This window comes from Dermacentor variabilis, chromosome 1 (genome assembly GCF_050947875.1).
Source record: "Dermacentor variabilis isolate Ectoservices chromosome 1, ASM5094787v1, whole genome shotgun sequence".
Lineage (NCBI taxonomy): Eukaryota > Metazoa > Arthropoda > Arachnida > Ixodida > Ixodidae > Dermacentor > Dermacentor variabilis.
The window spans coordinates 252586765-252601116 of record NC_134568.1 but is presented as its reverse complement, the minus strand read 5'-3'; the positions used below and the strand labels follow the sequence as shown (position 1 = coordinate 252601116).

Genomic DNA, 14352 nt, shown 5'->3' with positions numbered 1-14352 from the left:
GGTGGAACTTGTGAAACAGTGGACGAGATTGAGGCTGCTTTAGAAGTTGACAGTGACCTCTTCAAAGGGGTGGGGATGCCTGTAGTTCCCGACAATGCCTTTACAGGGCCTGGCGTTATCATGGCAAGCGACGTCATTGACTCGCCCAATGTTGTGCTGCTCAGAAAAAAAGACACCACCATACTGCTGGATGAGTGAGATGCTCAGTTACTCAGGGCAGCTTTCTCTATTTTTTTCAATGCCAGCCAGATCCGGCTGATCTGACCGTTTACCACCCTCTACCATCGTCCTTTCCTACGCTCTTCCATCGGACAGCGTTCGCACCTGCTCTATGGTAGTAGGGGAGAGTACCATCTGGGTGGCACTGCATGGTGGAATAACCTGACGCGTGATAACCTGACAGACGCAAGGGACAGAACATCTACTGCTACTCCAGCTAACTCCAGCGGAATGGCAGTGCCGCGAGCTCAGACGCACTTGTGATGCAAGCCATACTATCTGGGTAGCGTCGCATCGCGGCAACTTACTAAACTAAGGCACACCAATGACTCCCATTGTGGAACGAGCGATTGTACTGGCACTGAAAAAATTGCGGAGGTGTTGCCCTCTCTACCAGTGAAAAGATCAAGCTTGTAGGTAACACGGTGCAGTGTGTTACCGTGGTCGCAGATTGTGTGGAACCAAACGGTCTTGTGCTTTTCTCTGGAGCAAATGAGGTGGACTACTTGTGTGAACTGAAAGATTGGAAGACAAGCCTCTCGGTCATGAATCCATTGCGCCCAGACATCACCTTAAAGGAAGGCTACATAGGCAAGCGTGGGGATCGTGTTGAGCTTGAGAATCCTGGTGGCCCAGCATCTTCTCTGCAAGTGGTCAAGTACATTGAACAGAGAACAAAGACGATATCACCAATAAAGGCTGAGAAAATCAAGGTCAGTCCATCTGTGGCAAACACAGCAAGAAGAGCTGTGTGAGTTGTTGAACCGAAACCGAAAGCGCTTTGCAGTGCACACCAAAGAACTCTGATGCATGCTTGTGGTGACCATGACTATTCAGGAAAAACCGGAAAGCATACGAGTGAGTTGGCCCCCTTACCGAGCTTCATAGGCATAACGACAGGTGCTTCAGCAAATCACTGATGAGCTCAAGGCTTGTGGACTGATCTAAGACAGTGAGTCTTAGTACAGCAGTCGTTATTTTAGTCGGAAAAAAAAATGAATATAGAATAGCAGTGGACTATTGCTGCTTGAACATGCAAACCGTGAGATATCACTTTTCACTGTGAATCATTGATGTGTTGGATCGTCTTGCGGGAAATAACTTGTTCCCCATGCTGGACATGGCACATCGTTACTTTCAGATTTCTCTGGATGAGCCGAGCATGCAGATGGCAGCATTCAGGGCTCCAGAACTTAGAATCACTACGTATGTTCTTTGGTTTCACTAATGGCCCACCTGTTTACCAAAGAATTATTTCAAAAGTCTTTGATCCAATTGGGTGAAGTGTGGCAATATGTTACTTGGACAATACTTTTTCCAGCCCTAGATTTCAGTCCATGCTAACCAAGCTGCAACAGGTGCTTGATGCCATCTCGAAGGCAAGATTGACATTATGTTTGTCCAAACATGAATTTTCAAGAACTGAGGAGTGCCTGGACTTTGTGCTCATGACTAAAGGAATCAAACCAGGTGCATGAAAGTTGGCAGCACTGGCAGATTTTTTTTGTCAAAGTGCCAACCAATGTGAGTGAGCTGCAAAGGGTCCTTGGACTTAGCTTTTTCAGGCAGTTCGTGCAGAGCCATGCAATCACTGCAGCCCCCCTTCGCCGTCTTCTCAAGGCTTAGACAGACTTCAAGTGGTCAGAAGATGCCAACATGCCTTCAACAAGTTGTAGAGCAAACTTGTTTCAAAGCCCATCTTACTGTTCTTTGACCCAAGGCGTGAAACTAAGTGCATACTGATTCAAGTCCTAAGGGATTAGCAAGTAAGCTGCTACAGAAGGAGAACACGAATGCATGGCATCTAGTGTACTGTGAAAGTCAGTGAGGCAGGAAGTAGAACAGAAATACCACTCAGAGCCGACTTACTGGCTGTTGTATGGGTTGTGGAAAGGGTGAGATGCTTTCTGTTCAAATTGAAGTTCACCATAGTGGCAGACTGCAGTGCTACAGTTCACCTGGACCCGTGGAGTCTGTGAACCACAAGTTGTGAGGTGGTTTGAGCAAGTTTTTTTTAATGAGTATGACTACACAATTAAGCTTCGATCAGGTGCCCAAATGATGCATGTGGATGCTCCGAGTCGTGCATCAATCGAAAAGCGTGAAGAGGCTCCTGCTGAAGAGTTTGAGTCTGGGTCAATTCGAGTTGTGTAGTGCTGTAGTCCATCACACTGCCTCTAGAAGACAAATTCCATGATCCAGATGCAACACTCTGAATTGCATCAAGACGGCAAGTTGGGCCAGTTGGTTGGGATTCATAGTAAGGGTCGTTACAGTGCAACACAAGACAAGGACAAAAGAAGGTATAAAATGTCGACACGGTGCTGACTCTCAACTGATATTTTATTGAAGATATGTTTCACATATATATAGGTGCCAGTTGATAACCATGACATGCATGAGACAGAGATGCATCAAGGCAACTGTGACAAACTGATGCATAATCAAAATTGACATAGGTAACGCAGTTCCTTGTCATGAAGAGTGATAGACGGTTCGCTGATAGGTGCTTTGTCCCTAACCTTTATATTGTAAGCCTCGGTGATTTCCCTTGTCAATTGGCTCGCATGTTTAAAAATGACACTAGTTTTTTTTTAATTCGGGGCGACAACCGCCCGACTTGCAATGCTCCGGGAGATGAAGTGGCGCAACCCCTTGAAGAGATAGCCCATGCTCCCTAAGTCTAACATTTGCACATCGCTTTGTTTGTCCCAAGTACTCTCTACCACAACATAATGGAATGGCATACACAACCTGCTTAGCACAAGTGATGCACCTGTTCACATGTTTAACAGTGCATTTTCCCTTCACTTGCTCATCCTTCAGCAAATTACCGACTAACGGGCATATGCAACCTATCTTATGTTACGCAGCAAAATGAACATCAAAGCTATGTCTTGAAACAACGTTCTTAAGCCCATGTGCTAACTTGTGTACATACGGTACTACTGTGTTTTTTTTTTTTTTTTTTTTCACTCGCCGTGGTCGCTCAGTGGCTATGGTGTTGGGCTGCTGGGCACGAGGTCGCGGGGTCGAATCCCGGCCCCGGCGGCCGCATTTCGATGGGGGCGAAATGCGAAAACACCCGTGTGCTTAGATTTAGGTGCACGTTAAAGAACCCCAGGTGGTCAAAATTCCCGGAGTCCTCCACTACGGCGTGCCTCATAATCAGAAAGCGGTTTTGGTACGTAAAACCCCAAATATTATTATTACTGTGTTTTTTCTTTTTCGTCTAATTTAGTTTTAATACCTTGGTCATTTATGCTCTTGACGCCGCGAACCATACTTTCACTCACGGATGAAATAATCGCTTCAGGGTAACCAGCGTCCAGTAAACGATTTACCTGATCAGAAAAAGCAGCCTTCGACATATGAAAACACGACTTCTTTAATGCAGCATTTAGGATAGTCTTCGCTATAGCCCACTTAACTACTTTAGAATGACCGGATTTGGAGTTCAAAATGGGCTTAATCGACCTGGGATAATATTTCCAGCACACATGATTTTTAACAAAGATTAATCTCAGGTCTAGAAACTGCAGTTGATGGTCCTTAGGGACTTCGAAAGTGTGTCTCATGCATGTCATGGTTATCAACTGGCACCTATATATATGTTAGACATATCTGCAATAAAATATCAGTCGAGAGTCAGCACCGTGTCATCGTTTGACACCTTCTTTTGTCCTTGTCTTGTGGTGCGCTGTAACGAACCTTACTCTGAATTGCGCGAGAAGATTGACATACTACGAAATCCACAAACTGAATGATCAGTAACGGAACAAAGATGGTGATGCAAAGAAAGAGCAATTTGTACTGCCAAAGAGCATGATGTTCATTGTGGTAAAGCACCACTACTTTGGGGAACATTTCGCTATGGACAAGACTGTCGCACGGACTGGACAGAAGTTTTGGTTCCCAAAAGTGACCTATGTGAAGCAGCATGTATGACAGTGTGTAGAATGCTTATTCCTCAAGACTCCAGGTGGCAAAGTTCAGGGCCCTCTTAACTCAATTATGCTAGGACACAGGCCATTTGAGATCATGCACCTGGACCATTTAGGGCCATTCATCAAGAGCTCACTCAGGAATTGGGTGTTGTTAGTTCTTGTTGAATTTATAGATGAGTTAAGGAGCTCCTCACAGAATAATCTTGACTGTGGGTCATTCACATCAATGCAATGCCCACAGCAAATGGGCAGGTGGAATGCATCAACAGAGTTTTAGTACCTGCAATATCGAGTGCCATGGAGTACGCACATGACTCATCGGGATTGGGATGCACACTTGCGCAAGGTTCAGTTCAATCTGAATTCATCAGTCAGCAACACAACAGGAAAATTGGCATTTGAACTACTGTGCAGATATGTGCCAGAGCAAGATAGTCGACTAGCTGACCTGACCACTCCCATGGGATGTGAGCCAGCAAATTTGCAGTGTCTACGAGAAGCTAAGAAGCACAGCATAAGGCAAAGAGCGAATACGATATAAAAATGTGCCCAGCATTAAGGTATGCGGTGGGCGATACGGTAGTCGTGAGATGTCTACCAGTGCACACTGGGGGGCCTACTAAAACTCAAGTAAAATATTGCAGCCCTTTTTTTGTGGCTCGTGTACTTCCTGCTGATACATACGTACTCGCTGACATGAACTTCCGTGCCGAGAATGCCGGTCTGTATTCCATGACAGCACATGCAATTCAGTTGAAGCTATTCCCTAATCTGCCCATGGAACAAGTCAACAGTGATGAGGGTAGCACCGCTCAGGAATTACCTAGGCCGAGACAAAGTGAGCGAAGACGAATGATACCACTACATCTCCAAGACTATGTTACTGACTGACTGACTGAGGAAAGCCACTGCACCAGAATGGCCGAGTGTCAGTGTTACTTAGCGCTGCCAAACCTATTACCATCACTGAAAAAGAAACTATGCAGGGCAGTAGGCGCGGAATGCTGCACTGTGCATGTGCGTGCATGCTGCGACTGTGTTTGTGATGTATTTCTCTTTGTTTTATTAAAGATTGTTCCGACATACTTACAAAAGGTACTTCTGCAAGCCCTGTTAACATTACGCTAAAAGTAGGCTAACCGACATCTTTCTTTCTACCTTTCTTTATACACACACATATATTTCATAACACAACATACGTACAATCTTTATGGTCCCATAGTCAATGGCTAGTATGGGGCCCATTTCAAAATATACTTATACGAAACTGTTATAAAATAATACTAGTAAAGAGTTTCAAATATATTAACAAAGGATACAAAAAATACTTGGGGTCCTCAGCCAATAATTAAAAAGTCAGGTAATTAAACGTAATTGATTAGTGAGTTACGGGGAAAATAAAAAATTGGCCAAGTTACTATAGGCTATTGCGAATAGTATGCGTTCGGTTCAATTCACTTCCGACACGCCTTTCATTTTAAAATTTTTGGCTCAAGTTATGTGGGACACTGTATAATGCGGAATAGCATTCCATACCTTCGCTCCAGCACACTGTAGCAGTCATTTGCCATAAGCGTTTCTATTGGTGGGATATTTGTGTTACCAAAAGTTTAGTTCCTAGTGTGGCATTGTGGGGTGCAGAGTAACAAAATAGGGAATGGCTCGTTGTATCTTATAACATTGTTAATACATGTGGCTAATTGTAATTCCCTGTATGAAATCAGAAGGCAAGATCTTTAGCATTGAAAACAGGGGTTTGCTTGCATCATAGTAGCGCAAGAAAGTTATCATACATATAGCTCATTTTTGCAACCTTCGTACTGGTTAAAGGTAAGAGTTATACATCAAACCCCAGGATTATACACAATACAAAAGGTGGCACTTCTCCAGAGTAAAGTACAAAATGCAGAGTATTGAAACATCAAATTATTCACGAGCTTGCACAAGGGCATAACAACTTTGAGCTAATTGAGAGCAGACAGCATCTAACTGAAACTGCCAATTTAAGCAGCTGTCCAGAAGGACACCAAGGTAGGAGAACGAGTCAGTACGATCGAGGGGGCCATTATTAATACATAGTATTATATCATTATGTGGAGTAGTATTATTTTGGGAATGGAATACCATGCATTTAGTTTTATTAGGATTAATGGTAAGCTTGTTAGCAGTAAACCAATCAGCAATTTTGGCTAGTTCAGTATTCATTTTTCTATATCTGAAATATTTTCACCAGTAATAATAAGGGCGGTGTCGTCAGCACACAGGAGCATTTTGGCAGTGGTTAGTACTGGTTGGTAAGTCATTTATGTATAGAAAGTAAAGCAACGGACATAATACCGAACATTGTGGCACACCTGTTTGTGTGGACTGAAGGGAAGAAGTAATGCTATTATTACCATATGTTGACGACCTTTAAGGTAACTCTCTAAGAAATGCCATATAGTGATGCGAAAGCCATATTTACGTAATTTTTAAAGTAAGATTTTATGGTCTACAGTATCAAATGCTTTTTTGAGGTCAAGAAAAACTGCTACAGCGAATTTATTATTTTGAAAGGCGGTATTTAAAGTCTGAGTCAGTGTGAGCACTGCTGTGTTTGTATAACGCTTTGGTCGGAATCCATGTTGATGTGGACATAACACGTGATATTTGTCCAAAAATAAATGCATGTGTTTTGCGATTATTTTTTTTACAAATATTGTTAAGAACACTCAGTACTGATATCGGGCAGTAGCAAGAAGGGTTAGACTTGTCCCCCTCTTTATAAACAGGAGTAACGTTTGCTATTTTAAATGTTGATGGATATTTTCCAGTACGTAGTGAGTGGTTGAATACATTGCATAATGTGTGTCCAAATATATCAATATTATCTTTTATAATGCGCACTGGAATCTCGTCCGGGCTCGGCGCTTTAGTAATTACCAGTTTACTCACAACAGACCGAATTTCATAAAGCTCTATATCATTTCTGACGAAACTATTGGTCGTGGAAATAGGTTCATGAGAAGCTTTGCTAGGACGAGGCAGTGTTTTAGCTAGTGAGGGACCAACATTTGTAGAGTAAGTGTTGAAGTCCTTGACAGTATTCCTAGTAACATTATCAGGTAAAATTTTTGCATTGCGAGTATGTCCACTTGCTTCGTTGATTATTTGCCTAGTTTCCCGAGAATTACCACCAGCTTGTGCAATAATGTTGGTGTAATAATATCTTTACATTTACGCGACATAGCTACAGATTTATTACGGGCAGTTTTGTACTCAATTAAAAGATGCGCATTATGCTTATCACATTTCCATTTATGATACCAATAACACTTTGCTTTAAGCGCATTTAATAAATTCATAGTCATCCAGGGTCAAATTGGTATCTCATATGTATGCCTATTGATGGTAGTTTTGGAGTTTTTAACGGGGTCTGTGATAACATTAATTAAATGAGTAAATTCTTGGTCTACGTCATCACGCTAAACCTCGTGACAACTTATTAAAAGTAAAAAGTTGCGAACCTTTGAATAATCAGTTCTGCCAGTTGTTCTGTGGCCAGCGTGGTTTACCATAGGCACTTGTTCTAACGTGACAAAGGCTGGTATGTGATTGGTGACAGGCTCTTCGAAAATGCCTGCTATTATGTCAGCAGGAATATTTATGAGCACATGATCTAAAATGGTCTCTGGTGTGCCGGTCACCCGCGTAGGCATAGTAGGCATATAATTGCGAAAATTATTATTTTATTAGGAAAGTACCTATATTACCTATATTCTTTGGGGCTAGCGCTCAAGACATCAATATTTATATCGCCAAGGATTGCAACCCGAGTACGGCCAGTCCTTGACAGGGCTGAAAGAATTTCCTCAAGTTTGTCAAGGAAACAGCTAATTGCTGTGTTTGGTGGCCGATAAATCACACCGACAACAACAGAGGACTCGATCTGTAGAAAGAGTGCTTCAATACACGTTATGCTGCACGCGAATTCAGATAGTGTAGATAGGGGGAGTTCGTTCATGACGAAAAGGGCAACGCCTCCACCCCGGGAATTAGGTGCACGTGGCTGAGGTATGACTTTATATCCAGGTATGGTAACTGTCTCTTCCTTTCTCAGCCATGTTTCAGTGGCTGCAATAACATCATAATGTTTATCATGCTGCAAAATAAACGAGAAAAGCAGGTTAAGGTTTTTTCTTATACTGCGGACGTTGCAGTGGAAGAACATTAAATTTCTTTTCCGGTTATGTTTGTGAACTTCAGCCATTGAAAGCTTAGTTTATTTTGTTAAGGTCCTCTATATATGACACGTGTAGTACTCGACAGTTTTCACTTTCATGCATTATCTTTTCGTCGGCCACCCATGCAAACTTCCAGTTCATTTATTTATTTATTTATTTATATATACTGCAACCGGTTTTAGCAGAGTGGAGTTACATTTGTTGGGGTTTGCAAATTGACAAACAACTAACAATAAAAGAAATACATGGAAAGGAAGTAGATAATTTGGCAATGTAAACACAATGACGTATCAAAACCAAACACAAGAGCATATAAAAAGCTTAGCGTGACATGCGAGACAAGTCACTGCTGTAGGTGTACAGCAGAAAGGTGTAAGGATGGTCGTGAAACGACTTCATTAGTAAGTTTATTCCATTCAGTTATTGTCCTAGGAAAAAAATGAATACTTAAAAGTGTTATTTCGAGTGGAAAAAGGAGTTATAGTCAAGGCGTGGCTCTGCGTTGTGGCATATCCCGTAGAAGAAGAAAGTATCTGCAATATGTCTACCTCATAATAACCTTCAACAAACTGAAACAAAAATTTGTCTCAAAAACACGATTTCTTTGCGTTAGCGTTGGGAGGTTGGATTTTGCTAATAATGATGTGATCAAAGTTCGCCCAAAGCTGTAATAAATAAACCTCACCGCTCTTTTTTGCATTTTTTTCAATTTGGTTAACATGTTTCTTAGTGTACGGGTACCAAATTATAGTTGCGTAATCTAAAGTTGGCTGAACAATTGCCTTAAACGCAATAAGGCAAACAGCGGGAGTAGAAAGTTTGAGAGCTCGTCTTAGATAAAAGCGTTTATAGTTAGATGACCTAATTACAGCATTTATGTGTTTCGTCCAGCTAAGGTCATGTGAAACCCAAAGACCAAGATACTTGGAGTGCTCCACTTCCGACAGAAAGACGTTACCGTTACAAGCTGAATATGTGTAATGAAAAGGGCTACGTTTATGAGAAATTTTCATGAAAATGGTATTTTCAAAATTAATAGACATTTGCCATTTATCACACCAACGAACAGCCCTTTGAAGTGCTTCGTTCAAATGTATATGATCTTGCTGGCTTTCAATTTCAGAGTAAAGGATGCGGTCATCTGCATATAACTTAACTTTTACAGGTATGCTTTGTATTATATAATTTATAAATAAAAGAAACAAAAGGGGCCCGAGCACAGAGCCCTGAGGGACACCAGAGTCTACTGATACTGTGTGAGAACACTGATAATTAAAGGAAACATACCGTTTTCGATTTGAGAGATAAGCAGAAATCCAATTTACAAGGTGAGTATTTTTAAACATTATATCTAGTTTAAAGAGTAGTTTGTTGTGAGAGACTTTAGTAAAAGCTTTAGCGAAATCCATAAAAATTGCATCAATCTGTTTTTCGGAATTTATAGCTTGAGCGAAATCATGTACGGTAGTTACTAATTGAGTGCAAGTATAAAACCCTTTTCTGAATCCATGTTGAGAACTTGACAAAATATTATACTTATCTAAAAATTCTGAAAAATGCTTATGTATTATATGTTCAAGAATTTCACATGAAGTGGAAAAAAAGAGATTGGGTGATAATTAGTAACATAATGTGTGCTTTCACTTTTATGAAGGGGCTTGACTTTGGCAGTTACCCAGTCATCTGGAACTCGGCTCTCATTCAAAGATTTAGAGAACAGAATTGCCAGATACTTTGAAAACCACTCTGCATAACGTTTTAAGAACTCATTCGGTATTCTATCCGGCCCACGAGATTTTTTTACGTCAAGTTGCAAAAGTAATTTAAAAACACCCTGCTCACTAATCGTAATGTCAGATATAGGTGGTTACGACACATGAAAACGCTCAAAGACTCCATTATCCTTAGTGAATACTGATTTAAAATGAGCATTGAAAGCATTAGAGATAACAAAACAGTCGCTAGTTTCTACACCGTTAATTTCAAAAAACATCACTGGTCACAGTATTAGGGGTAATCAGGCTCCAGAACCTCTCAGGAGACGATGATATGAAGTTGGGAAGCTGTTCCCTGAAATAGAGTTCCTTGTCAGCTGATACATTTGTCTTGACTTGAGAAGAAAGTTCCATTATTCGCTGCTGGAGAGCACCTACTTCAGTTCTCTCGTTTTGCCTGTATGGCTTTACCCAGCAAAACTTTGTTCTCTGCATATAAATGTTTGTTCACATATATCTGCGTGTTATTTTGAAAACCAAGCTTTGAACTATTGAGTGCTTTTTGGCTGCTCTTAAGAAGTTGTCTCTGGAGGTCCTTGACACAAATCTTACAATATTATGGGGCGTGCTGCCGTTTGTGGGAACACGGATGTGCAGTGTCAATGTCATGGGCAGAGTGTTCAATACACAGGCATTAGGCAACCTTTTCGATTGTGTCGCTTACGTTTTCGTTTTCCATAACCGGAACACCCTTCAATTTGACATTGTTCCTCCTACCATACTGTTTTAATTCTGCAAGTTTTTCCTGATTTCTTTTAGTTCACTGCTTAATTTCTTGTTTTCTTTCTGGTGCTTAAGGTTTTCTTTTTTTAACTTCTGTGAGTTCTTATTGAAGCAACTTGATTTCCTCCTTAAATTCTTCGAAACTTGCATTTACAATGTCTACTGACATCGCTACTGATGTCAGCTCCGCTTTTACGGCACTGTTCAAGGAATCAAGTTTCTTCATTTCTAACCTGAGGTCATTCATTGCTCCAGTAAATTTAGTGGTCATGTCCAGTAAAACTTTTGCCACCTGCTTAATGCTGTTTGGGGCTTTATCACTCAAAGCTTTCGTGAAGGTCAACAATGCATCAGTGCTAGTTTCATCCACGTCACTCTTGTTTCCAGCCATGGTAAATGCACAACAAAAATGGTTACAGCAGTAGGACAGTCGGAACAGCACAGGGCACCAGAGCAGACCAGCAGCCGTTACCAACAAAATATTTAGTTCATATATAAGTAAGTATAATCATACAAGTTCCAACAAAAACAGGATAGCGTTAGCGAGCATGCCCGCACGGCTACTAGATCTGCTCTGATGCCAGTCCAGCGGCACTGTCTCCTATTATAAGGCCAGCGGAAACGCCTCCCTGGCTAGGCTTGATATGACAATGACCATGCCTTGTGTTGAGGTAGTAGAACTGACTGTCAGCGCACACAGTCGCAGCGGCACCAACTTGCGGAAGGCTGCGATGCCATGTATGTAGTTGAAGACCATAGAATAGACATTGGCAAGAACAACTTAAGATCCTTACTAGACACTCCTCAAAATTTTTTGGTAGCGTTACAGTGACATGAGGGGTGCTCACAGTTACAATTCCTTATTAAATGAATGTTGTCGGATAGTGAAGCACATGCAGTTCTTCCAGATGTGAGGCATCCTTTTTTTAGGAAGTGCCTGTAGCATGGCAGTACTGTAGCACAGTCGACTTGAGTGGCCAACAAGCACATCTTGCTTAGAAGACTTGTTGAATGGCGCATTTAACAATTATTTTTTAAATAATAAAAAATCTGTTCTGTAGGCCAATGTGCATGTTTGACTAGAGCAAAGTTGTCACCTCTGCATGAAATGCATCATTATTAACAAAATGTTGCCCTGCTGGGTCTGAGAGCTGAAATAGTTTCTAGCATGGAAACATTTTGCCAGTGATGTATGCTTCATGCAGAAATAATATTCTGGTTTCAGTTACAGGTGGCAGGTAAGCATGGTACCAGCATAGAAAACAAGGCATTGCTACAATGAATTCCCAAAAAGTAACAGGTTCACACCTGGAAGAACAGTCGGCGCATCACTCTGTCCACCAATATAAAAAAAAAATTCTGATGTCCATACATCATTTAAAAATTAATAGTAACTTTGTGGGTGCCCCTCATAAAATACTGCTCTATGCTCGTGTAGCACGACACAGGAATAATGGCCAGTTCCTCATCATACCACCCATTGGTGAATTCCACAGCATATGATATGTTACCGAAACTGAAAAATAAATTGGAATGTGCTGTTTATAAATTTTTTTACACAACTGTACAGATTAACTCTGTATGCAGTGCAGCTCTCAAAGCATGGATGCAGGCTAAAATGCAGCAAGACATCCACTTCACAACATGTGACATAGCAAGATGCAATGTGTAATTAACAAGAGTGACAAAGAAAAGCAAAAGTGGCTGCACATGCACCTTGAAGGTGGTTGCTGCCGCAGCCATAGCAGGCCAGGCTGCCTGTGAAATTTTCCTTAGTAGGAGAGCACTGGCTGCCCACAAAATTTTTCTCTCGTATGCCTCATGTGAAGGTTCTTGTAGACAAGAAAAAAAAAGGAGGAAATGAAAATGTAATTCAATTAGCAATATATGCCAAGCAAGAAGCTTACGCACTCCTTTCTCTTAACACATGAAGGCCTAAGAAATATCTACCAGCCATATTTTGTTGATTTTTGGTACACAATGGTCTTCTAACACTTTATTATAGCACTCTATTATTTTGACATTTTGCACTGTCCAGTTGTTGCCTTTATTCTATACTTAAACATGACATAATATTGGGCAAGCAGATACCATACAAAGTACTGACAAAATATTACAAAGCAATACTTTTAGGGCTGTATTCTGGGTCAATCATAATTTCCATCTGACCCTAATTGGCTTAAGTCTATCACCAATAAGGCGTCGCACTAGATAATAGATCAGAAAATTGCAAGTACACAATGACATGATCAAACGAAGATTTTCTGATTACTTTTTGTTTACAGTAGAAAATGCAAAGTGATTTGTAGAAGTAGCAAACTCATCTGTGCAACTATAGCATCAGGTAATTCTTAGCACCTACATTAACTATACATAGCTATTGAGAAGCCACTGTACACCAAAAACTGTATTCAAGTGATGGCCCATGCCAAATAATTGCACATCTAGTGAATGGCCAAACATGGCAGCCTAATCAGGGAGCCAAGGTAAATAAGTTACTGAATTTTCATAACACTTCTTATTCATATTATTGAAGTAGATGACAAAAAACAGCCCCTGGAAATTTAGAATTATGACTTCCACATATATATCTTTGTGCAATAGCCTCACAAGGTCTGTTCGATACACCTGCATCACCTGAACCAGTTCACAAGGTACTGCACTTTGCCATTCGTTTCAGTGTGTAGCAATGGTGCCCTCTGAACCATGCCATTCGGTTTAAAGGTGCAGGGCTGGTTCATGATTTTTGCTGCACCCTCTCTATTGTCAGTGCCAACTTAGTGCCGACGTAGAGGTGCAACGCAGCAGTACAGCAGACGGGCAAAAGCGCCACTGAAACCCCACTTACGTGCGTCTGCTGTGTCTGCGCAAGCGCGGGATGTATTTATGTCTCAGAAGCTAACCATACATGCAGCAACTTACGCACTCCATGCACATTAGGCAGGCAAAACATAATGCCTGCATCGCATCTGCACCTCGGCATTTGTTTTGAGTGTGGCATTGTGCCTGCACTCCAGAAATTGGGCTGCACCCCAATTACTGACCTTCTTGTATACTGCCATGAACTGCATAACAGTGGTGCAAGCAAATCGAATCAACCTGCGATAAGCTAAAACAATGGTCTGCACAGCCTACCTGAAGGGATTTATTCAGCAGGGGCCAAATGCATAGTGATAGGGGTAAAAATCAAAGCACGTCCTTTTATGGAAGCCCTGGCCCATGTTCTGTCACTCGTAGAAGCAAAGCACATATGCTGCAGTACATGGAAAGAACTGGGGCTTCTTGCTGATGCTGTACAGTAATTTACTGTAAAGAAGAAACTAGATCACAAAAAGCATATTAGAATACAGAACTTATTGCATGCTGACTCAATTAGATTTGTCCATCAGAGAATCTAGGTACAACATACACTGTTGTGGCGACATTTTGCTTGTATATGGAATATTGACAAATGGTGACACAACA

The 14352-nt window shown here is 41.3% G+C and overlaps 1 long non-coding RNA gene and 1 pseudogene across 2 annotated transcripts in view; one reads left to right on the top strand and one right to left on the bottom strand.

The window, feature by feature from the left end:
• The first annotated feature begins 565 nt into the window (after positions 1 to 565).
• The window catches only part of LOC142560945 (tubulin beta chain-like), a 20494-nt pseudogene continuing 6707 nt past the window's right edge, over positions 566 to 14352 (top strand).
• The window catches only part of LOC142560953 (uncharacterized), a 24472-nt gene continuing 18209 nt past the window's right edge, over positions 8090 to 14352 (bottom strand). For both annotated transcript variants that reach the window (XR_012823492.1, XR_012823493.1), the window contains 2 exons: positions 12604 to 14193; positions 8090 to 8307 (listed from right to left, as the gene is read on the bottom strand). This is a non-coding gene — a long non-coding RNA (uncharacterized LOC142560953). The remainder of the gene's footprint in view (positions 8308 to 12603; positions 14194 to 14352) is intronic.